This window comes from Hemicordylus capensis, chromosome 5, assembly GCF_027244095.1.
Source record: "Hemicordylus capensis ecotype Gifberg chromosome 5, rHemCap1.1.pri, whole genome shotgun sequence".
Taxonomy (NCBI): Eukaryota; Metazoa; Chordata; class Lepidosauria; order Squamata; family Cordylidae; genus Hemicordylus; species Hemicordylus capensis.
The window spans coordinates 23,841,406-23,867,541 of NC_069661.1; the positions used below are offsets into that span (position 1 = coordinate 23,841,406).

The 26,136-nt window shown below is 43.1% G+C and overlaps 1 protein-coding gene and 1 long non-coding RNA gene across 5 annotated transcripts in view; one reads left to right on the forward strand and one right to left on the reverse strand.

Moving 5' to 3' along the window:
• Positions 1 to 26,136, forward strand: part of CCSER1 (coiled-coil serine rich protein 1) — a 1,155,632-nt gene that overhangs the window by 336,513 nt on the left and 792,983 nt on the right. The window lies entirely within an intron of this gene.
• Positions 778 to 20,505, reverse strand: LOC128326218 (uncharacterized). The gene is made up of 3 exons (XR_008307894.1): positions 20,230 to 20,505; positions 4,169 to 4,233; positions 778 to 1,919 (listed from the first exon to the last, which is right to left on the reverse strand). It is a non-coding gene; the product is annotated as an uncharacterized LOC128326218 (long non-coding RNA).

The window sequence follows — 26,136 nt, forward strand, 5'->3', positions numbered from 1 at the left end:
TGCACCGGTGTGAGCGGTAACCAGGTAATGATAATTAAAGGTACCTCCTGCTGCCCCTCACTGCTGCCCCTGGTTCTGCTCGGAACACTTGAAATGTTCTGACTTGGAACAGTGTCATTCCGTTCTGAGCTCGAAACAGGTCCTTTGTTTGAAGGGCATTCTGTTTCAAGCTTGGATCACTCAAAACGGCCCGTTTTGAGTTGGAATGTTCCGATCTTGGAATGTTCCGCACATTCCTAGGAAAGACAGAGCTGATTCACACAGTATTCTTTTGTCTCCACAATCTCACTGAGGACAAACAAAGCTAATTGAGAGTGATGGTAGGATGTTTCTAAGGGGGAAAGACTACAGCTGCAGCTAATCAGGATTGCAATCAGATTCTCTGAATCTGCCTGAACGATTTAGGCATTTGGAGGGGAGGTGAACATTTCAGTCCTCCCTAGAGCCATCTCCTTTAGCATGAGCACATACCCCTCCCAGATGCACATTCAGGCTCCCTTCCCTGGTACCTGGCAGGTAACCATTCTTCAGAGTAAACAGACTGAACTCTTTGGCTGCTGTTGCAGCCCAGGCAGAACTTTTTCTATAGGGACAAATAAACAGTTGCATAACCAGTTGGATTTAGCTGCACCTCAATGGCATTGAGAGCAGGCATAATTGTTCTCAAACACCTTCTCTACAGGACATAAATCCTACTGGTACTAGAGACATATTCTGTGAGATCACTGCCTGAAAATATTCTGACACAAGAACACATTGCCACAGTTGAAAGGGAATAGTTTCTTTATTAAACCGTATGAGGACAATGACTGACTGGAATGTACATTGGATAAGAATCCCAGGATTGACCAATCATGATGGTCTTGTCAAAAAACAATCCATTCCAACTACACAAAGGTGAATATGTGGTGTTATTTATACTGTCTTCCATGAGCTGCATTTCACTTGATAGACCAGTCTTTGTATAACATTCAAGATTTAGATTTGTGTATTGGCTTTGGGTCAGTTCCAACTATGCTTTCCCTCTCATGAGATTAAAAAGGGAAAGCACCGAGATAGCACCCCATCATAATGTCCTCTGTGGAAGTCCTGACAATGTGTTGCTTTATTGTGGGGCGGGGCATTGGGATGTGTGCGTAGGATGTCATGATGGGCACAGTCTGTGTTTCACCTTTTTAATTGTGTGCGCTGCTAAAGTAGCATCCCTACCATCCCTAAGCCAACTTTACAAAAGGTGACAGAAATACTCCAATTTTCTTTCTAAGATGTAGTGGCTGACATTCTGTGCAGTTACAACTGTGTAACAAAAGCTGTATCAGTGGAAGCTGTGCAGCCCTCAAGGATGTATTCCTGAAATCAAAAAGTCCTTTTGTAGGGAGGAGAGAGCAGCAGAAATTGCTCCCCCTGCTCCTCAGCATGCCTTTCCTTGCTGGCAACATATTGGGCGGAGCTGCAGTGCAGAGTCTTCCACTGACTCAGCTCCTGTTATGCTACTTTAACACTGCACAGAATGTCAGACTTTTTAAAATAACAGCTTCTAGAGTAACATGAACATCTGCAAATACCATTTTTGGTATAAAAATAATATTATCTTGAGAGGCTGTTGTGGTTCAAGTATTACATAGAGTGGAGGTTGTAAGTAACAGAGGCCATTTGCTCTACATTAGAATTTCTTCTACAACAGCTGAACTGCAGTAATTCAGGAGCTTGCATTTGGTATGCCTACTTGTTAAGGCCCAAGAGTTCAGTAAAATGTGAACGTCTTCCAATGTAGCCCTCTTAATACATCTATAAATTGTTCGACAGAAATGTCTGTGAGTCTGTTAGAAGCTTGAAGGTCATGGTAGGTGAGACTGAAAAGCTTTTTCTCTGTTAGATTCACAATAATAGATTTCTGTTGATGTACAACCTTCTGTCATCTGAAAAGAGATGTAATTATGAGTTCAGCATTCTTAATGCACTCTTGTTTATATAGATATGCAGCTCGATTTTCATACATTTTCCAAGATGTTATCAATGGATTTCCCCGTCAAAATTATTCTCACTGGTGATACAAGAAATACAACATAAATAACTTGGCTAAGTGTAAATATTTTAAACATAATGACCTACGTGCAGACTAGTGTTGAGCTAAGTATAATGCTGTTTCACTAGCGCAAAGAGGCTGCACAAAGGAAAGAACATCTATTTCAGATAGTTCCTTGTAATAGCAGAAAATATTAACCAGTTGCAGAAAGATTGCCCAAGGTGTTGCACAACCTTGCATATGTTCCAGAGATGGCCTTTAGGGGCAGTTGTGCACAGGGGCGGATTAAGCTTCTTGCTGCCCATAGGCAAAAAGGCTTTTGCCACCCTTTTACCTTAAACAAAAAAGATTTGCCTTTAAAAAAAAATAACGTAAAAGAGGGGGACTTTCTCCTCCCCCACTCTACCCTTACTACAGCCGCCACTGCCCACAGAGAGGGGTGCCAAAATTTGAGGAGGGGTAAAATTTCCTGCTTCTCAAATTTTGCTGCCGTAGGCAAATACCTGCTCTGCCTCTCCGTTAATCCACCACTGCTTGTGCAACTTCAGAGAGCACTGAAAAGCTGTGTAGCTCTGCTAATGTAAGTGGGCCCAACTTATCTTGTTGCGCTAGCAGAACATTAGTCTGAATTTCAGCAAGTGTCACTAGCAGAACTACAACTGAGCAGATGTATTCTATGAACCTGAGCCTCTCGGCACCAGAGGCTGCTTGTCTGCTGCCTCTCTCTCCCCTTTGGGGCTCCCCCCATACTCCCTCGCCTTTCTTCCCAGGCTGCTGGTCCGTGGTAGTTCCTAAGACTCAAGGAGATGCCCTGGCTCCCTAAGGTTTGCCCAGCCACTGTGCAGGCCACATACGTCATGGCCCATTGACAGGCACTGGGCTGTGATGTCTTTATACTGCTCAGCGGCTGGGCAAAGCCAAAGGAGTCACTCCAGCTTTGCCTGGCTCCTGAGCAGCATAAAGACATCACAGCTCAGCAAGAGGCACTGGTCTGTGACATTTTTAGACTGCACAGCAACTGGGCAAACTCTAGGTTCCTTGGTGGCAACTCCTAGAGCCTTAGAAGCCACAGCAGCTGCAGTCCTAGATTTAGAGGGCTGGTGGTGGGAGAAGAGGAGGTAGCCATGGGGCCCGGGGTGGTGGGGGAGAAAGGTGACTGGTGAGCTGGTGGTGGCTGTGGCAGCAGTGGCCAAGTTTAGAACACAGGCTGCCTCTAATGTCTGCACGCCACTGGCCAATATTCTTCTTCCATTTATTGTTTCCATAGCAGCAACTGTGAGTTGCGAGAGTGGGGAGCAAATAATGGAAACCTTGGCTGTCCTACCTACACCTTTGTAATTAGCATCCTCTACTATGTGGGTGAACAGTCAGGTTTGCTAAATGGAGATATAGCTATTATACACACTTCACATTTAATTCTGAAATATCTTCTGTCTGAACATGTGCTGAGAAATATTAACCTTTTAAACATGAAAGAGAAATCAAAGGTTGGTGTAATGGTGTGGGGAAGAGCCCAGCAGCTAGAGGTGATGAACATCTACAACATTTCCCCCAATGAGATTTGTTCTTCTTTCGTCTGCTTTGGAGAGCCGTCAATGAAAATAAACAAACTTGTAATACTTAAGAACCAATGAGCAGAACATGTCCAAAACTGACTATAAAGGGTAAACATTATGAAATATGAATGTTATCTAAAGATTTAATCACATCATAAAAATGATAATTTGAAATTAATGCATTGAGAAGTATCAGATGCCTTGATTTCACCTCTCCCCTTAAACTTGAAGAAGTGTGGCTGTGATCTAGCTGAAGGTCTGTTTGAGTCTGTTTAACATTTTTGTTAATGATTAATCTATTCCGTTCACCATAATTCTGAAGATGAGTCTGAAAGACTATCTAGAATGTTTAGTGCTGTTGACCTTTAATAGGGCTGCGTACAAATACATGGTGGCTTAACCGTGGGTGGCAGACAAGCAAAGAAAGTTAAACCTCCTTTTCTTCTGCCTTAGAAAGTGCCCAGTGCAGGATAAATTTGTGAAGTTTCCTAGTGTTTCTCATGTTATAAAGACCATGGAACTGCATAAAAAGGGCAACCCTGTATCAGGCTTTCCCTCCCCTTCTTTAGTCTCTAGTTCAACTTACTCTGTGCGTCCTGCTGTCATTATGATGTCTGCGTCTTCTCACTTGTTACACACTATTGGCTGCCTCTGTTGGAGAAATGCAAATTGTAATGATGTCAGGGCATGGTGTATGTTGAATTTGACCTTGCTGAGGAGAAAGGAGAGGTTGACCACATATAGCGCTGTTGTGTTTGACTGTAACCCTGTATTCTTTGTAATGATATGTTGATCTGCTCTGATGCTTGCAAAGCTGTGAGGTTTGCTCCTAGGCATTTAGCTGCTAACTGTGGTTTTGAAAACGACCCCCTCCCTTGGGTTATTTTGCCCACACTTAATGTTCATAATCTAAATTGGTTGTATTAGATCTTCAAATTTGAGGCAAGATTGTGAGAGCAAGTAGAGGGGAAGATTGATAGGTACTGGGTTGCAAGGTGAGATGGGTAGAAGAAGATAATTAAGCTCCCTGTGCTTTATCTGGGCAGATACATCGAAAGAACTGCTTTACTGAACAGGAGAGTGCCTTATCAGATGTGTTATTGTAATGAACTGGCGATGCTTTTTATTAGGCTGTGTGGCAGCTGTTCATACCCTCATAAAACATATTGCCAACCAGAATAATGCTAAATTGCCATTCAAACACAACTGTGTATGGAGCCAAGGTTACCTTGATGGCACAACGAAAATAACTTGCTGATTTACTCGGGTTGTGTATTACTTTCTGTGGGGAACTGACTTTGTCGAAATCTAATCTAGCTCCATACGCAAGAATATTATAGGACTTTTACAGTCTTTTGTTAGGATTTTATTTTTATTTTTTGGTATGGGGAGCGGATATTACTGTCTGCCTTTATACCTGCCACTTCTGGAAAGTCCCATCTTTACTCCCACCATGCACTTGATCTCTCCTTGGGATAGCAAATGACAAATAAAAAAAAACATTAAGCCAATTTTATCCCTGGTTTGTTTGTTTTTAAACCCCTGCACATGACAAAGTGAAATAGATATCATAAAGCAGAAATATAGAGAGAGACCGCTTTGTAGATAATTGTGTTCAAAATTATGCTCACATTTTTTGTCCAAGGACTGACTAAGTGTGACCACGTGTGTGTAGGTGGCACCGAATATATCATAATACTGGGCCATATGTCAGCTACATCCATTTCAAGAGGCAAATTAACTTAAAACACTGGTACATATGCTGGTAACCTCCAGGCTTGACTACCGTAATGTGCTCAACGTGGGGCTGCCTTTGTACGTAGTCTGGAAACTACAATTGGTACAGAATACGGCAGCCAGATTGGTCTCTGGGACAACACAAAGGGACCACATAATGCCAGTTTTGTAAGAACTGCACTGGCTGCCAATATGTAAATGTAAATATAAATGTTTCTGGGTGAAATACGAAGTGCTGATTTTTACCTGTAACGCCCTTAACGGCTTAGGTCCAGGCTTTTTAAAAGAGCGCCTCCTTTGTCATAAACCCTGCTGCTTGTTCCGATCTTCTGGAGAGGTCTGGTTATGGATGCCACCGGCTTGTTTGATGGCAACCCAGGACTGGGCTCTCTCTGTGGTAGCCCCAGGGCTTTGGAATATGCTCCCTGCTGAAATACAGGCATCTCCTTCTCTGTTTGTTTTCAGGAAAAACCTCAAGACTCTCTTGTTTTTGCAGGCTTTTAATTAGAATTAATTTTAATAATTTTAAAACTTGTTTTAATATCTATTTTATTCTATTGTTTTTATTATGTATTTTAATTTGTAACTTTTAAATATTTTAAATTTTGTACACCGCCTAGAGATGTACATATCAGGCGGTATAGAAATATGATAAACAAACAAACAAACAAAAAAATAGCTAGCCTAGAGAGCAAGCAGGCTAGGAGAAGGAAGAAAGGTTGTCTCTTGGATTGGTACATGAGAGAAATCCATTAAGCAGGAAGGCAAAGGATAGAGCAAGTCCCCATTGTTTGTTTGTTGCATTTTATACTGCCATAAATCTCTGGGCAGTTTACAATTTTAAAACAGAAACAACAATTAAAACATGAAATAAATTAAAACAGTTAAAATATAGATTAAAATAACTTTAGAACTAAAACTGAAGTTTAAAGTTTACAACTAAAAAACTGAGAACTAAAAGTCTGATCAAACAGGTATGTTTTCAAATTATTCTTTAAAATATCGAGAGATGATGAAGCTCTAATTTTGTTTGGCAGAGTTTTCCAAAATTCTGGATCAATCCTAGAAAAGGCCTGGATTTGGGTGGCATGAAAATCAGGTCTAGCATCCAGATAAATATGGTCAAGACTGGTTGCTGCCCAGCCAAGCTGACCTTGAAGTTTTTGTAGGGCAGATTCACATGTAGTACTGAAACCGAGGTTTAGTGGAGCGGCCAGAGCTTTGGGAACATGTACACACTCTACAGCTGGTCTCAGGAAGATATGGCAACATTGGGCATATTGGATGAACTCACCAATTGTGACATTCTTTTGCCCTACTTGGGGTATGGAACTTGGCATCTGTACCTCACTTCAAATCTTAGTTTCAAATGTCAGGTTCCTTACTGCAAGTAGCGCAGAGTATTCTGAGACTGGTATGTTCTTATGACACTCCAATCTCAGCATATCCTTCTTGAGAATGGAAGTAGGGTTCACACACATTCTCACGGCTCTGGCTGCCTCATTAAAACTCAGCTTCAGTGCTATGTGTGAACCCGCCCATAGACTACCAGGTCAGGGGAAACAAATGGGCTGCCTGTGTAGGTGGAGTTGCTGTGGAGCTTGGGAGGATATCATAGCCTGAAGTTGTTCACACTAAAGCACATATCTGAATTTTCTGGTTCTAAGCTTCTATTTGTCCTGACAGAGAAAAGCTCCCATTTCTTATAACATAGCCCCTGGGCATCCTTCCCAGACAGTTTTTTTTAAACAGCTCAGTAAATGGGCAGTGTTGCAATTCCACAAATATATGCAAATATCAGAATTGAAAAATGTGGACATCAAGAAACAGCAACTGTGATAATTTTTCTCTCTCAATAGAAACAAGGAGGTTCTGTTTTCCAGTGATGTTTTCCAGTGCAGATATACTTTTGTAGTTCAGGGGACATGAAATCTCTTTGAAGGAAATGTGATGCCAAAAATAATAAGGTGATTAATTAGTTGGGTATGTACTGACATTCCTTGACAGTGAGAATACAGAAGATTGTTAGTGAGAGTGTTATCGCTGAAATGTGTCAGATTATTTTAACAGGTGTGGAGAACATAGTACAACCAAAGGGGGGGGAGGAGAAAAACACACTGGAGTTGGTGGAGTACAGTAACTTCGATACCTCTCAATGTCCTAGTATAACATACCTTGCAGATTCTTAGTGTACATAATAAATACTTTGCATCCTGGCTTGCTCTGTGACAGTATATGCTTATTTTAGAAGAGAAAGTAAAATGTTATTTTTTAAAAGACATTTTATTTTTATATGTATTACAACAATAACATATACATTGTTAAATTTGTGCATGCAGGGAGAAATTCTCAATACATATCCAGCATATTGAATACATAATATCAAATAAATACTAATAATAGTATTGTTCCTATTGTTCATAAATACAACCCAACGTGTAGAATACATAGATTCGTACATTGCAGAACATATAATTTGCTTTCATGTGCTCTGACTACATTTATATCCCAAAATTTCCATGATAGTTATGTTTTAGTTGACACTTTGACAGTTCTTCTAGTTCAAAGCAATCTCTATTCATGCTTTCATTCATATATTTATAATTCGTTCTAAACCTTATCTTAGTTTATTAAGAGGAGAGGGTAAAGGACGTAGGATTAGTTTCAGCATAAGGGGTTAATATGTCCCCTGCAAAACATGAGTTGTATGGGAAACCAAGTAAAATTATTAGTTTCTGTAAGGCCAATATAAATCGTCACTAAGTCCGCCCTTTGAAAACTACATAGAAATGTCAGGAGAAATGTAAAGGACTGAAGGACAGAACTAAAACCGTTAGCATTAATGCTTCCCATGAAAGTAGTAGACAAAATTAATGCTATAATTTAGAACTCTGCAGCATTTGAATGAAAAATCTCAGTTACAAATTAGATTTCAAAAACATATTTTCAATTCTAGTGTGAGGATTAATCAAGTAGCAATAGCAATAGCACTTACATTTATATACCGCTCTATAGCCAGAGCTCTCTAAGCGGTTTACAATGATTTAGCATATTGCCCCCAACATTCTGGGTACTCATTTTACCGACCTCGGAAGGATGGAAGGCTGAGTCAACCTTGAGCCCCTGGTCAGGATTGAACTTGTAACCTTCTGGTTACAGGGTAGCAGTTTTACCACTGCGCCACCAGGGGCTCATTATTATTACAAGAAGTTACCTGTACATTATTACAAGAAGTTACCTGTAAACAATAAAGCATCATAAAATTGAAATAACTGCCATACACACACACACACACACACTACTGATCTTTAATTAAATTAGTATGTAGTGGATTAAAACTACATCAATAGGAGCCAAACTAGAGCCTTTTCACACATCATGTTCTACCACTTGTACAATTTTTGTACAGTCTACACAGCTACAGATCTGTATGCTGGTATAGTTATTCATGTGTTATATTGAATGTAGGTACAGCAGTACACTTCTTATCTGTATCCTTAACTTCAGGGAGCTTGTACTCCAGTTCACGTTTAAAATGAATGCAGGTACAGTCATTCACGCATCAATATGTACAAGTGTACAGTAGGGATGTGCAAACAGGTTGAACGTTGAAAATGTTCGACGTCGAACCTGCTCAGTTCAACTGTTCTGGGTCAAACCAAACCATCCCGTTTGGTCCGACCCCAGACCGAACACCCCCTGACTGTTTGTGGGGTTCGCGTGTGCGTGTGTGTGTGTGTGTGTGTGTGTGTGTGTGTGTATATATATATATATATATATATATATATATATATATATATATATATATATATATATTCCCCCTCCCCTTGCAGGCCTCCCTTTATGCCTCCACCGGGTCACGCAGAGGCCAATTGCGCAGGCGCAGCAGCCTCCAAAATGACCATCGCGCCAGAGGGGGAAGGCCCGAATGGGCTGAAAAGCTGGCTGAACGGCCGTTGGTGGCATAAAGGGAGGCCAAATATATATAATTTTCATGAACCTTCCCTGACCGAACCTGGGGGGTGGGGGATGGGGTTCGAGGAGGTGCCAGACCGAACTGGCCTGGTGCAGTTTGGGTCTGGTCTCGACTCAAACCGAACCAGACCAGCCGACTACGTGCACACCCCCAGTGTATAGACATCTGTACACTCGTACAACATAATGTCAGAATAGGACTTCAGTGTTAGCACAAGTACTTGGTTGCTGCTGATAACAGCAGCCACACATTTAGTAAATGAAACCATGAAATCTTTCTAGAATGGATGACTGTGAGCAAAAAGGCACTAGAACTGTAATCCTGTGCACATTATTTTAGGAGTAAGACCTGTTGAACTTAGTGGCACTTACTTACATAAGAACAGCCCTGCTGGATCAGGCCCAAGGCCTATCTAGTCCAGCATCCTGTTTCACACAGTGCCCTACCAGATGCCTCTGGGAAGCCCACAGGCAAGAGCTGAGGGCATGCCCTCTCTCTTGCTGTTACTTCCCTGCAACTGTATGCATGTATGTACATAGACATGCACACAGTACTTTCAAATATACATGCAATGGATAAGGCTACAAAGACATTCTGAACAGTAGGACTCGGGAGTATATTTCTTTTAGAATTAAGGGCTTGCTTATGTGAGCATGTGAATGCATATTCACATTACACACAGAGAAAAATCTTAACTCAGAATCAATTTTCTATCCAATTCTTTCTATCTAAGAGGTTTATCTAAGATCAAGCACATTCATATGTCATTATGCAACAAGACAGGATTGTTTTATTGCCCTTGTGTGAGCAACCAGGTGTGCAGCAGAAGGCTTGCACAGCTGCTGTTGCTGCTGCACTTGCAAAGCCACTCCCTGCCTGAGTCTGGCTTCCATTCCTCCACTCCGCCTCTCTGGTCTAACAGATGAGCAGTAGTAGCAGACCTGATAATGCTGAGAATATTGGGGTTTGTGATTATGTAGCAAAGTCCAAGGAAGCTGCCACTCCAGTTACAGAGTACAAAGTTTAGTGGTTGCAGCTATTTAAAGAGCACACATGGAGATCACTGTAGAGTCTAAACTAAATTGGTTTATTGGTGAAATAGATTTGAGATAGGAAAGAGCTATCTTATACATCAGCTACATAACAAATAAGGAGGGAGGAAGGGAGGGAGAGAGAGATGTCTCCATCTTCTCTCTAGGAGGAAAGGAAGAGGACTGACTCACTACAGGAAGTACCTGAGGAGTCAAGGCAGGGGTCATAGAGTAGAGGCAAGCAGGGACAGGTAAGGAGACCCTCACTAGCTACCTCTGCTTTTGTGTTGGAAAGAAGGCTGATCCACATGCTGAAACTTGATTTTGCGCATGAATTTACCTTGCTGGATTAGAGTCGTGAGATAGGTGGATAACTTAAATCGCCTCTTCACATGCAATGGCAGTGCTATGGAGATGGCTTCTTTCTGGTACATGTGATGGCAGTATGCTTATGGATATTGGAACCTTGTGGGCAGGGCCAGTTGTAGGGTGTCCCTCCCCCCACCCCCCCCAAGCTGGTAGCCTCACACTGGGAGTGAAAGAAGGGTGACAACTTGAAGTGAAAGAAAATGTGATTGGCCCTGTCCACATGGCTCTTGTGTTCACCCAGATGCATCCACAAGGGTTGCAGCACAAGAAAGCATTTCCCATAGTACTGCTGATACATGGGACAGAGGACAAAATTGCATGCATTTCTTTACTTAAATAGAAATAACATTATGGAGTCACTTTACTATAGGCAGTAATGTAACTAGTGATTTGCTTGTCACCCACTATGATAGAAATGGGTAAATTTCATGTAAAAGCTAGATTTATTTTTTGCCGGGCAATCCTTTATAAATGTATCCTGAACCATTAAAAAAATTCTCAAATTTCCTGGTCGTGCTCCTAATTTCTGTTGAAAATGAAAATAACAGGGTACGGTACAGTAATTTAATATATTCTAGCTGGAGCAATTTTCCCAAGGTAAAAATGGAACATACTAAATGACAATGTGTAATCAAATTTCTAATAGATGATTGAACACCATTTACATCATTATGTATTTTTCCAATTTACCCAGTTCAGTAGAGCATTGAAGTAGATGAGCAATTCCATCCTACGTGAGCAAAACTCTTTAAGTACACACTTAAATCTCAACAGCTTTGTACAATAGGAACAAACTTGGTTAAAGCTAACTTGATCAGGTATTGCAGTCTTTTGATCCTGCTCAGACTAATTCTGGCCAGATTTCTCTGTCGAACAACTTTGTAACCACCAAATCACAGCATCAAGCAGGGAGTAGGCTTGTTCACCCAACCGTGAACTGGGTAGGACAAGCATCCTGCCCAGTTTTGGGAGTTGTACACCCCCCCCCCCCAGTTTTGCATTGTGTGCAAGTAAAAAAACAGGTAGGAGGTAGGGAGCATGATAATCTGCTAAGATTCAGCTGGGTAAGGTAGTTTGTCCTCCTACCTCATTGGAAAGCTAGGAACAGAATCTGGGTAGAGCAGACACATCCTACCCAGCTGGGGCTTAGCAGATGATTATGCTCCCCGCCTTCTATCTTGTTTTTCACTTGCCCAAGATGGAAAAACATATATGGATGGAACTGAACTTGATGGGCCAGGCATATTAGCCACACACATTATGTAGTGTGGTATTTTCTGTTTAATGTTTATGTTTTCTTTAACTTTGTACTAGTGTAGTTGGTGGGTCCAGTCTTGGAATGATGGATAAATTCATGGGGGATAAGTCCATGGTCAGTGGCCATAACCAGGGACGAATTAACCCATAGGCAAAGTAAGCACTTGCCTATGGCGGTGAATTTGTAGGAGTGGCAAATTCTGATGGCCAGGGAAGGGGCAGAGGGAGAGTTCTTAATCTTTTTAAAAATTACTTTTTAAAAAGTGCCGCTCTGCAGTGCAGAATGAAGAGTGGCCACAGACCAGTCAGTGGCTGCAGCAGTAGTGAGGGCGGCGGTGGCAGCAGAGACTCCTCCCTCCCTCCCTCCCCCTCCCACATGAGAGTCTAGCTGGGCAATGGGTGTCTGCTGCCTGTTTCAGAGGCAGTGATGGTGGAAGCTCCTTCCCCCATACGTCCACCTGCCCTCCCAAATCCTTCTCCCATCCCTTCCTCCTGGGGACAGCAGAGGCAGCAATGGAAGCTCCTTCTCCCATCCCTCCAGCTGTGGCCCATATTTGGGCCTCTTTCTCTGCACACGTACACACAAGCAGAGAGTGAGGCCCGAATATGAGCTGCAGCTGGCCAGAGCAGTCATTTGTGAGAGATGGGAGAAGGGGCTCCTGTTGCTGCCTCTGATGTCCCCAGGGTCAATTGCAGAGGTGTCCAATAACTCCCTGCTGTAATTTTCCCCTGCTAACTGGGCAAAGAGACACCTTTTCAATGTGGTGATTCTTTTTGTTTAGCAGGGGGAGAGTAACTGGCCCTATCCACCCCCAGCACAGTACCTTCAGTGGCTGGTATCTATCTTATGCTTCTTTTTTAGACTGTGAGCCCTTCGGAGACAAGGATCGTATGTATGTATGTATGTATGTATGCATATATGATTTCTCTATGTAAGCTGCTTTGGAAGCTTTTGTTGAAAAGCGGCATATACATATTTGTGGTTGTTAATTAGAATGGTTCAGTTTCAATTTGTGAGTCCTGAGGATGTGGACGAACTCCTTGGAGGTGTTGAGCCTACTACCTGCCTTTTGGATCCATGCTCAACATGGCTTATAACATCTAGCAGAGAGGCTGTTAGAGGTGATCTAGTTGACATCATAAATGCCTCGCTGAGGGAGGGCCAGATGCTTCCAGGTTTGAAGGAGGCAATTGTAAGACCTTTACTTAAGAAGCCTGCCCTAGAGCCCTCGGTGATGGATAATTATGAGCTAGTCTCCAACCTCCCTTGGGTGGTCAAGGTAATTGAGAGGGTTGCAGCTGATCAACTCCAGGTAGTGTTGGAAGATACTGAGTATCTAGATCCATTTCAAACTGGCTTTAGAGCAGGCTACGGAGTGGAGAAACCTTGTTTGGCCAGAGTGTGACTCTGTTGGTTCTTTTTGACCTTTCTGCGGCTTTCAGTACTATCGACCATTGTATCCTTCTGGATCATCTGGGGGATTTGGGAATAGGTGGTACTCATTGCAGTGGTTCTGTTCCTATCTCTCAGGTAGATTCCAGATGGTGTTGATAGGAGAGAATTGCTCTCTGAAATGGAATGCGCTCCCTATAGGCATTCATGGCTTAACATCTTTATCAGCCTCTATAAAAGAGCCCTTACGACTCTTTTTTTAGCCTGACTTTTAGTACTCTTTGGATGTTTTGAATTGTTTTAAATCATTGTTTTAACAGTTTGTTTTATGTTTTCTTTATTTTATTTATTGTTGTGAACCACCTATAGTGTTGGAGTCAGGTGGTATATACATTAAAAATTAATCATCGTCATCGTCATCATCATCCAGCAGATCTGCTTTCATGATTGTCTTCTTCTGGTGATCATAATGCTGATGATATTTTTCCTAAAACCCGGTGGATGACATCTAGAATAATTCTGCAGTAGTGCCAAGATGCACCTACGTAAGCAGGTCATGTAGCTGAGCAGATGCTCACAGTTGCTCAGTCTCTTGTACTGTTTCTTGTACTGTACTTCTAAAAGAATAGAAGTTAGCAACCCTGCAACATAGATGGTCTGAGGAAGAAGTTTCATAGCAGGAGGCGTGCCACAGGATGCACAAGCCCACCAATGCAACACTAGTCTGGAATGCAAGCTCCTGACTTAGCAGAACTAGCTAGTTCAACAGCTGTTCACTAGTGCAGCATTTTTGCACAAGTGCAGCATTAGTCTGGATGGCAGCTCCCTCACCACATCTCTTCTATGCCAGCTTCTTGTGACACATTGTGAAATGTAAATGAGATGCATTTATAAAGTATTTGTGCAGTAACAAGAACATAACAAGGGGTTTTGCTTTAAAATGTTGGCATTCTCCATAGAGGTCTGCGTGGAATGGGTTTTGCGTTTAGTTCCAAGCTTGGAAAGCAATGTAGAATGGCCTGAACATTCCAACTGGAACGCCAGGGGTGACTCGGTGTTTTGATGGAACAAGCCTGTTCTGTTCAGAAAGTTTTGAGTGCCCGTAACTGTTTAAAACAAAAGCAAGATAGTGAGGGTGGTGTTGGGGGGTGGCCGCGACGAGAGATATCTTTAACAATAAATTAATGGAAGCTCTTACAGGTACCTGCTTTAACATTAAATTAATCAAAGCTTTCTCTTACTAGCCATAACACCAGCACAACAAACCACCACCGCGTTCCGGCTGTCATCCCATGTGGCAGTGGCACGTCTCCAACCAGAGCTGTGGTTGAAGACGCATCGCCGTGTGCAGTGCCAGCTGGAGTTCCGTGGCAGTGGTTTGCAGTGCCAGTATTCCTGCTGGTAAGAGAGAGCTTTAATTAATTTAATGTTAAAGCAGGTACCTGTAAGAACTTCCATTCATTTATTGTTAAAGATATCTCTCGCCACCTCCCGGCACCGCCCTCACTGTCTTGCTTAAAAAAAAAAAGTTAGAAACGCTCGGAACTTTCTGAACGGAATGGGCTTGTTCCGTTCTGAGCTCGGTAAAGGACCTCCTCTTTAGATGTGTTCTGTTCTGAGCTCAGAATGCTCGAAACAGCCTGCTCCAAGCTCAGAATGTTCTGACTCGGAACATTCTGCACATCCCTAATTCTTCAGTTTTTAGAAAATATGTTTTTGTTATTGGATGCATAAAATATCATGCAAATGATCTGAAATACCATTCAAATGAGAGACAATTAAAAAGGGCACAAAAGGTCAGCATCAGTTTTTAAGATGATCTGTTTTTGCCAAATGGTTCACGTTCCATGGAGAAATCCCTGCTGATGATTTTGAGGTGCTCAGCTTTCCAAGTATCACAAATGAAATGAAATACGAATAAGAACTGATTTACCATATTTCAGTTGCTACAATAAAGATATTATTTTCTCCATTATCCTCTCTAATAAAACGCTTGGTGTCCGTCCGTGGACGGACACCAAGCGTGCGTTCGTGCCTGGCCTGTTCTGGGCATGCCCAGAACAGGGCAAGGGAGGCACGAACGGCAGGACCCGGCGGCCATGTTGGGGCCGGGAGAAGGAGAAGTGGCCGCCGCCTACGCCAGGAGGAGAGTGCGGGAGAGGCGGCGGCGCAGCCGTGGCCACGGCCAGAGGTGGCGGTGGCCGCGACGGGGCAACTGGCGGCGGGAGTGCGGGTGAGGCGGCGGCGGGGCCAGAAGTGGCCGCCGCAAATAAAGGAGAGAGGCGCCGGGGGAAGAGGCGGCGGGGAAGCTGGCCGAGGTGGTGGCGGAGCCGCCGCCGAGGCCTGGCGCCGCCAGTAAAGCCGGGCGGGGGGGGGGAAACCTTGGGGCCCGATCCCACCATTCCCGTCCCCCCGCCAAATTACTAAGGGCCAAATTGGCCCTGAAAAATGCCACCGCCGAACCGCCCTCCCGCCGCCAGTTGCCCCGTCGCGGCCACCGCCACCTCTGGCCGTGGCCGCGGCTGTGCCACCGCCTCTCCCGCACTCTCCTCCTGGCGTAGGCGGCGGCCACTTCTCCTTCTCCCGGCCCCAACATGGCCGCCGGGTCCTGCCGTTCGTGCCTCCCTTTCCTGTACAAATGGTGGGATCGGGCAACTGGGAGGGCGGTTCGGCGGCGGGGCCGAAAGCATTACTAGCGCCCGTTTTTCAACGGGCTAAAATTCACTTGTATTGTAATAAATTGAATATCTGTAGTCAAGCAAGCTGAACACAGTTTTACCTTTGAAGTTCTAACCTCAGATCTGAAGGCTACATCTTTTTAATGTTCTTCCTTGAGTCCACAGTGTGCTTGCACGGAAGGAACATGTAGATATATTTGAGTGGCGGAAAAGTCTTGGGTCACGAATAACCTTTAGAAATCAGATCACTGGGAACAATTTACTTTTTGCCCTGGGGCAGAACAGGGGCGTAGCAAGGTTGGACTGGGCCCAGACACAAGATTTTAAAATGCCCCCCCCCCCCCTGAAGCTCAGCTCATGAAGTAAAGAAATCTTAAATGAGGCTGAATAGTGGTAACAAAAAGCATAGTAAAATTTATATACATAGAGGGGTGTGTGTGTGTGTGTGTGTGTGTGTGTGTGTGTGTGTGTGTGTAAATATAAAAATTGTGGATGATGCAAGTCATTTAATGGTACTAGAGAAAGACATGCTGTTCTGGTAGCTCCAGGTCTTAACACTCACATCAATTTTGGATGTTTTCCAAATGTTTTGTTAGTGGGAAAATACAGTGACCACTTCCCCACCTCCAGCAGATATATCAGTTGTGTGAGTAACTGCTGTGCAGTTGCACGAGTATTATATATGCTTGTTTAGATGGTATCCTTTATCTCCAGTAACGAGTGACACAATTCCCCTGCACTTCATACCTATTGCACCATTTTCTGAATTTCTTGGAGTTATAATGGTGCAGAAACATCTCAGTTTAATGCAAAGTCAGTGTTGTAATCTTGCCATACTGTCTTGCTTCCTTGTGGTTTCAAGGGATCTCTCCTCATAATGCAGCTTAGAACCAGATCCCACAGCAAATAGACAAGATGCCCATTTAACTTTGTACATAACTGAGGATCAGGCTGACACACTATTATATTATAAATCCCATAATAAGAAGAGTAGCTACCCACCGTGTGACAGCAAACAAGAGTTGTGCTTCTATTTTTGACAGCCACTTCAAAGATGATATGTCAAAATGCACTAAAGGGAAATAGTTTTATTTTTTTGATATTCATATTAGCTGGTATGAGACAGTGAAGATGAAGAAAAATACACCTAGCACGACTTCATTGTCTGGCTTGCCAAAATGGTGGATATTCTTCTATTCAGTTAATGAAAGGGTTTTCAGTTTTGGGCCCCCATGTGTTGTAGGAGTACAGTTCCCATAATCCCAAAGCCACTTTGGCCATTGTGGCTGGGGATGATAGGAGTTGTAGTCCAACAGCAGCAGAGGACTCAATATTAAGAATGCCTGCATTAAGGGCAGTGCTATGGTCAATACTTTCTGTTCTTGTGGGAATTTCTTAAATCTTTGATGCAAAGACCCTTTTTCTCCCCAGCACCATACAGATTCAAAAATACTATCCTGTGTTCTGGGTGATTTATATATATGTAATACACCTGGACACACTGAGTCTGTGTGTTAGGCAAATGGATAAATAATAATAGGTGAAATTCTGGAACACTGATGTTCTTAAATAAGGGGTAATGAATGAATTTGCTGTGGTTGGTCATTTCACTTGAAAATGTGGAACTGTCATGGAACATTAGCAGACTATTAAGTAGCGGGTGCTTAAAAACCTACATTTTATGAATGGGATGTAAAATCTGTAGTTCAACCATCTGTGATAATTTTTCTAGAGATAGTCCTAAAAAGACTGCAGGCAGAGGGTGGATGCTACTCTCAATATGCCACAAAGATTAAGTAATTGTGACTGGAATTTTGTTGAAGTGAAGGTTTGGAGCTGATGCATATTTGTGGTTGTCTGCTCATAAATTCTAGGGATGTTATGTCATGGGGAATGACCTTAGGAGATACCTAGGTTTGTCAGTAGGCTAGTTGTTTCAAATGTGGTGTAACAAGTTAGAAGAAAAATTATGCGATCCACTCTTGGCAGATGCTTGGTTGATCCTTACATGACAGACATTGAGCCCTATCCACGTTCTCTCTAATTTGTTTCATCTGTGTGTGGAATGAGTTTTGTTCTGGGCAGCAGTACAAAGCAGTGTGCGTGCATGTGCATTCAGAGTGGGGCTTTCCTGATTCAACCTGACCAGGATCTAAAATTAATTGAGCGGACAATGAAAACCTGTGAGCATACGCATATGCACATGCCTTAGAGAGAACACTGAGCCCTATCCAAGGGATGGAGTATGTGTGAAATCAACCACATACAAGAAGAATATTCAACTTTAGGCACATTAAAAGTACTCCATCCATGGTAATGTTTGACTTATAGAAGGACCAAGATTTGGTTGCAGGTCTGATTTTTGGTTTTGATCTTTCTTCATGACGCTTAAGGACTCTTCACACATAATTATTGTAGGTTTATTCCTAAAATATATCTGTATACAAGGCAAGAAAGTAACTTCTAACTCCGGTTGAAGTAGCCACCACCTCTCATTGGCTTGACTTAAAAATTCATTTTTAAACAAAATACAAAACAAAACCCAACCTCTTGATCAATGGGATTGAAATCAATAGGGGTTGCTCAGGCACATCTGAAAGCAGAATATGATTCATTCATATTAACTAAATTGGTATGATATTCAAGTAGATAAAAGCTGTTCATTCCACCGTTCTGGCATGGGCAATAGGATTCCAAAAACTATCTATCTGTAGCACTTTGGGAGACCTAAGAGAACAGAGATATTGTTGGGGTTTTGAAATTCAGATTCTGTACTCCAGTCCAAATTCAAAGCTAGCTTTGTGAGCACGTTGAATGAAGACAAAAGTATGGCCATTGATTCCAGTGAAGCTTTAGCACCATGACAGTGAAAAAAGCCTGGAAGAGCCATTGCCTTTAAAGAGTTTTAATCATTTTCTTTTGTGACAAATATACCTTTTTGATTATCATCTTATTATTTTTCAAAGTTAATTATCTTGCTTTCAATAATGAGGGCAGTTAATTTACATTACACAGAGAGTTAATTTACATTTTGCCATTAGACATATAATTCTGACTTTTTAAAAGTAGTACTAAAATTAACACTGTGTTAACAGTTGCCTTATAACTTCTTAAATATATACATACTGAATTTTCTAAACAGATTTCAAGTTGGGTTTTCTGAACTCTGCCTCCAGCTTATGGTGCTAACAAGAAGCTTAACAAGGTGTTATTTATCGATCAGAAATGGTCTTGTAGAGGTAACTCCAATCCCTTTCTGTTACAAGAGATTTTGCCTGAAGTTTGTATTACTTCTTCAGAATATGAACCTTGGTGATTCTTAGTGCTTGTGTCAAATATGAAGTGCCTAGAGCCTTTGGAGTCAGGCGGTATATAAATAAATGAAATAAATAAATATTTCATGCCCAGAGTTCTTCTGTGGGTCAGATTTTAACCTGCAAGTCTCTACCCCCTTTTCATCACCCCTTGCTTTTCCTTCACACCTGGTAAGGAGACCTCTCTCCCTCTCTTGCCATCCAGCACCAAGGAAAACAGGTAGTTGTTTACATGGGTGGAAAAGCAGGAACAGAAAGGTGTCTGGGGTAATAAAGATGCTCTGAAGGCTCATGAAGGTAAAGTAGAGTTTGGAGCCTGTCACACTCCTGATTTGAGTCTGATTGACAAAGAACTACAGGCACTAGCCATTATGGTCATGTTTTGGGTGGTCTTCCTACATGGCTCGGGTCCAGAATATCTGTTGAACTGCATCCACCCATAGGAACTTGCCAGTGCCTTCCATTCAGCATCTCAGGCCCTACTCATGGCCCCACCATTAACAGAGATCTAATTGGTGGGGACTAGATACAGGACCTTTTTGGTTGCGGTCCCTCAGCTTTGGAACACCTTCCTGGAAGAGCTCTCTTTCTGCCATGCTCTCTTTCCCAGGGCCTTTAAGAAATTGTTGAAGACTGATCTATGTAGTGAAGTCAATTTTACCATTTTATCTGCAACTGTATCTGGAAGGGTTAAACTTCTAGCATTATCTTGTATTACTATACTACTAGTTTTAACTTGTATTTTGGTTTTAACTGAAGCTTGTTTTAAGTTAGTTTCTATTATATTCATTTTATATTGTTTTTATAGTGTATTTGTATTTGTTTTAATAATTTTGTTAGCCACCCCGAGGAGTAATATGCTTGTCAACTGCCAGGTTTCAGGGAGACTCACCAAGTGACAGGCGCTGAGGCAGAGTTTAGGGTGGTGGAGTCAGATATCTCACTGAAGTAGAGGCCTGAAGGCTGGTCAAAGTCCAGGTCAGGAACACTGTTCGCTCTAACAGGGATACACTGCAGAAAGGATGCAGTGGCCTTTCACTGGGGATTCTGGGAGTTGTAGTCAACAACACCTATCCCTGTTAGAGGGAACACTGGTCAGGAAACAGTAGGAGCTGCAGAGGGATTGCTGCAGAGGCTTGAGAAACAAGCAGGAACAGGAGCACAGGGGTTCCAGTTCTGAGCTGGTGAAGGCTCAAGAGACAAGGTCTTGTCTGAACAGTTATTGCCAGCAACTGGTCCGGGGGGGAGGGGCGCAACTTAAATACTCTAGGAAAGAGCCATGCCTGTTCCCTAGAGACTGGATCCAAACAAACCCTACTCATTAGGAATCTGGGTGCTGCTCTTCCTCTTGAGGAGACCCATTAGCTCCCAGTCTCCTGGCAACGAGGTGTGTGATTCTGCAGTGCTGGATCAGGGCCATGTGGGCCTGGATATAATGGCACCTTGGGGAGTCAGACCGAGGGTCTCAATGAGCCCAAGGGGTTGTGACTGATCGCTGGGTTCTGGTTGGATCAAGAGAAGTGGAGGCAGGGGCAGAGCAGGGAGTATCCCTTGAAGGGTTATCTGGGGTTAGGATGGGTGGTGCCCCAATGTTCCCCTCCTGGATCAAGGTGAAGGATCCTGTTGTGTCTGCAGGTGATTCTGAGGAAAGAGAAGGTAAGTCCCAGAATGCTTCTGGGAGAGTGTCTTCCTCTGGACCCTGCTCTAAGAGGAGTTCAGGGTCTCCAGCTGGAGCTATAGCCACCCCAACCCTAATTCTCTTAGACTTCCTTGGTCTTGAGGTGACCAAATTCTTTTTGAGTTCAGTTGGATCCTTGGGATGATCCCTGACACTATTGGAAGGGTGAGATAAACATATTTTTCACATACATACATACGTACATACATACATACATACAGTTTGACACAGTGGGAACCAGGATGTTCAGTTAAATGGATCTCTGGTTTGTTCCTACAGGACTCTCAAGTTCTTAGATCCCTCCCTGGTAGCAGTGGCTCTAGAATGACATTCAGTTATTATTTACCATTTGGCCTGATGCAGGATAGAGGTTGTATTCATGACTGATTTTTATTTGGTCCAATGTGTAATTGTGCTGGGAGTCGTAGGCCAAATCAATTAACGTTTACACTATCTGTCTAAATGGATTTATGTTCCTATTCTTTTCTGTGAGAAATTTGGCTTCATAGATTGAAGATCTATTTTTTGTCTTCCGACTTGTATAAAAAAGTGTTCCTGGTAATGATAACGCTGCCATTGTTATTGTAATGGGAATCTGTAATTAAATGTATAAAATAATGCCCTGTGCCCATGGCAGTAAGCAAGGGATGAGAATAACAATTATTTTGTAGAATTTCTCCTGAGATTCAGTCAGCAAATGTGTGCTTCAGTTTTTTTCTACATTTTCCTTTGTAAAGCAGAAAAGAAAGTGGCAGAACAGCATTTCTAAGGGACAATTTTTCCCTTTGACGTATTTTGTGGATGGTAGGCCTGTCATTATACACTCATTTTATCTTTTGTGTGCCTCCATTATGACAAATAATCAACAGCCCCCATTTGGCATCTTACGTGCTTAGGGATGACTTGCACATTAGAAATACCTTAAAGTGTCACTTTAAAGAATGCAAATGTATAACTCCAGTTAAAGAAGTGAAATGGAGTCTGTAGCAGAAAGGATGCAAATTCAAATTATATGGTACCTAATTTCCAGATATAGCTGTGACTGCATACTGAATAGCTGGTGCTGTATTAGCTTACAGCTACTTGTGGCAAACAGGGCAGGTCCATTTCCCTGTTCTGCATGATAGCTGCTCTCCCACTGAATACACTACATATTTCATATTTCAAGCATAAAATAGATTTTCAGCTAGGATTTGGCTAGCTATTTTAAATCAATATATGAGCAGCCCTCTTTGTCTCTGCAGTTCTTGGTCTTGTGTACTTCTGTCTGCTGCCCACTGTCTTCTAATTTTCCTCCCCCCAGCCACTAGATTCCTCATTCTTGCTTTTTCTCCAGTTCTTCTGGATCACGCCATCTTCCAGTCCATTCTTGTTAGACCCCTCTGCTTTCCTTGCCTGTCCCACTTTCCTGAAAATCACTACTGACTTCTTTCCTATGACTAAACTTTTCGTAAACCTTTCTGTCAGTTCTGTGGCTCTCTAGAATCTGAGCAACCCAAGCAATTGTAGCCAGAGATTCTGATAATCTGCTCAGCCAATGACAGCCAAGGAATCTTTCAACTTGTCCTTCATTCATTCATTCAATTTCTATACCACCCTTCCAAAAATGGCTCAGGGCAGTTTACAGCCTGAGAAATAATGAGTAAATATATGCAGTGTTATGAATGCTTCATCATTTGTTGCCATTATCACCACCAATCAATCCTTTATTTTAAAGCTCCTGTCCATAAATCAGGAACACAAGGCAAGGCAGCCAAACCTGCCGAACCCTGGAGAGCTCCCTGTAAGCAACTTGCTCCTACAAGGGCCAGAGGTGGAATGCATCACTCTCAAACTGTCCCACCCAGGCTCCATCTCCTTACATGGAGAGCAGAGGGATTTAAAAGGGCAGTCCTCTGGCCAAGAGTCTAGCACTCCTCCTCTGTTCGCATTGAGTTGTCCCTGCAGTGAGCCAGCCGTGTTGTGTCCCACAGTGAGTTGGTTGCAGAGAGTTGTCCCATTCCCGCACAAGGTATGTAGCATGCAAGATAATAGTTTGTGCGGGGAGGAGGGGGTTCAGACATGGGGAGGAGGGGGCTCAAGGCCACTTTGGGGGTTCCTGCTTCTGGGATCTCCTAGTGACAGGCTCAGACTCCAATTTGCTGTCAGTACTTAAGGCTGGGCCTGGGCCTGGCTACTTCAGCCCAACTACTCTCTCCACTCAGAAGCAAATTCCACACTCCTGCTCAGAACTGGGGTCAAAGCAATATGGACATGTGTTGTGTATGCTTGGCTAGGATTACTTTGACATAGCTGGCACCGTGCTTGCTGAAAAGCTTTTGCGGCATCCTCCATCTGATCCCCTTCATGTCGCTCTGTCTCCCCACTTTGCCCTGTAGCAATGTTGCATAAAGCGGGTGACTGCTGCTGCTGAGATCAGATAACTACAATGGCAGACTCTGCTCTGCACAATCTCTTTCTTTGTACAGCAGCTTGGAAATTCAAGCCTTTTGCTAGCTTATCTTATAAAGTTTTTCACTTCTCAGAATATACTCCTTTTTGTGTCCCCTGTTATTGTCATTAGTAATATCGAGCCACTGTTTGAAAGCTCAGAGACAATGATGGAAGTGGATGAATAATATCTACCTATCTATCTACCTACCTACCTACCATATATATATACTGCCAGATATGTGTATCTCTAGGCGGTGTATACAGTTTAAAACAACAAATATAAAATATAGTAAAAACAATTAAAAGAATTTCATGGGATAAAAATGTCTTAACTGTTTAAAATTAATTTCAGTTAAAAGCCTGAGAGAACAGGTGTGCCTTCAGGGTCTTGCTAAAAGCAAACAGAGACGGAGATGCCTTTTTTTGGTGGGGGGCGGGACAGGGAGCACATTCCAAAGCCCAGGTCCTGAGTCACCACTAAATGAGCTGGTGGCAACTGTAACCAGACCTCTCCAGATGATCTCAATGAGCAATAACAACAAATATTTATATACCTCTTTTCAACAAAAGTTCCCAAAGTGGGAGAAAGAGAGGGAGGGAGGGAGGGGGATGGCTCCCTGTCCTGAAAGGGCTCACAATCTAAAGAGAAACATAAGATAGACACCAGCAACAGTCACTGGAGTTACTGTGCTGGGGGTGGATAGGGCCAGTTATTCTCCCCCTACTAAATAAATAGAATCACCACATTAAAAACGTGTCTCTTTGCCCAGTTAGTAGGGGTTTCATTACAAGGGTTTCATGACAAAGGTTTCATGACAAAAAAGCACCCTCTTAAATACCATTACTCAAGGTAGTTAATTTATTACATTAACTATTTTCCCTTTTCTGTTGTTAATCATTTTTCAGGCTTTTGAAGCCTCAGATTGATGCCTTAGCATTGTGGTCCTTGAAAAAGGCCAGTTGATGAACAGAGCCATGCCAAGAAAAGAAACACTTGTGTAAATTTTCCTTGCTTCCTTATTACATCTCTGCAGGTGACAAATGTGCAGAACCTGCTCTCTTTCTAAAATGTGTAGCTACTGTTTGGATGTGCTGGAAAGCTTAGCAGGCTTTTGTATCAGATGGATCAACAGCACAGTAGAGCAAAATGTCAATATCTCTTTGGTTTTGCACTTGCCTCTTTCCAGGCACATTACATCTATAAAAGTATTGCTGGATGGTTTCACAGTTGTAATTGTAGTGGGAACGTAGGTGCAAGATATTGTAGCTTTCAATTTTTTGAGTGCTAATTCTCAGTGTGTGTGTGTGTTCTGTAAGGAGTACAGAGAGGTGATCACAAAGTCACAGTGCATCAAGAGGCAGAAGAAAGGCAGTGGTGGGGGAGGAAAATGTGAGCTGGGAAGGTGCCTCTAGCTCTTTGCTGTCCTATACTCACCATAGATCCATCTGCTTTTGACAGCGTATGTGAACATATGAAGCCACCTTATATTGTGTCATCTAGCTCAGTCTTGGTGATCCATCATCTAGCTTCGTCTAGGTGATCCATCTTGCTCAGTATTTTCTACACTAACTAGCAGCAGCTTTCCAAGGTTTCAGGCAGGAGTCCTTCGCACCCCTACTTGGCGATGCCAGGGATTGAACCCAGGACCTTCTGCATGCAAACCAGATGCTCTTTTGCTGAGCTATGGCCCTGTCACCTGCTACTTCTGAAGACTGAGGCATAGTTCATACATGTACGCTGATAGTGATTCTCCTTTTGTGGTAAAGAAGACAATGCTCTTCTTTCCCTTCCACCCTGCATATAACTTTTATCATGGGGTACATTGAGGGATAAGTACTAGTTGCTGTGCAATAGCTGCTACAGAATGATAGACTCTGAATGTTGAAGTTGGAAGGAACCTTGGAGGTGTTCTAGACCCACCCCCTACTTAGTACAGGAAACTGCTACAGCCAGTAGTGGCCAGTGAGGGTGCTGGTGGAGGGGCAGCGAGAGCGACCTTTAAGAGTAAAAGAATTGGGGCTTACCTCCACTCTTGATGCACCTGAATGCTGCTTGGAGAAGCAGTATGCCACCCAGCACCCCCTGCGGTGGGGGATTGCCTCCACCACTCACCTGGCTTTCACGGAGGCGATTCTCCATCCATGGCCAGGTGGAGATCCCCTGCCACAGGGGGTGCTGGACAGCACGCTGCTTCTCCAAATAGCATTCAGGTGTGGCGAGAGCAGAGGTAAGCACCAATTCCTTTGCTCTTAAAGATGCCTCTTGCCGCCCCTCACTGGCTGCTACTGGCTACAGCAGACCTGACAGATGACTACCCAACTTATGTCTGATAACCTCTAGTGACGAACTTCTTCAACAGACACACATCCGTGTCTGCAGCATTACAACAGGGGCAGGTAAACTTCAGGCTTGCAGGCCCTACTTTGTTTTTTACAAGAAACTTGAGGTCCACTGATTGGAGCTAAGTGCAAAATAGACCATTGTCGGGATGCCATGTTGCTTGGGTGGCCCTGTGGAGTCTGGAGAAGGGCATGACATCCCTCCTCTGAGGTTTTCGTTCCCTTTAGGGGGCAGTGGGGATGAGGCTGGTTGGATCCCAGCGGGGTTGAGAGGGCAAGGCAGGGAGAGCTGCAGGGACAGCTCTAGGGAGACAGCTAGGTTGGGTGTGGCAGGAAACGGAGAGCAAG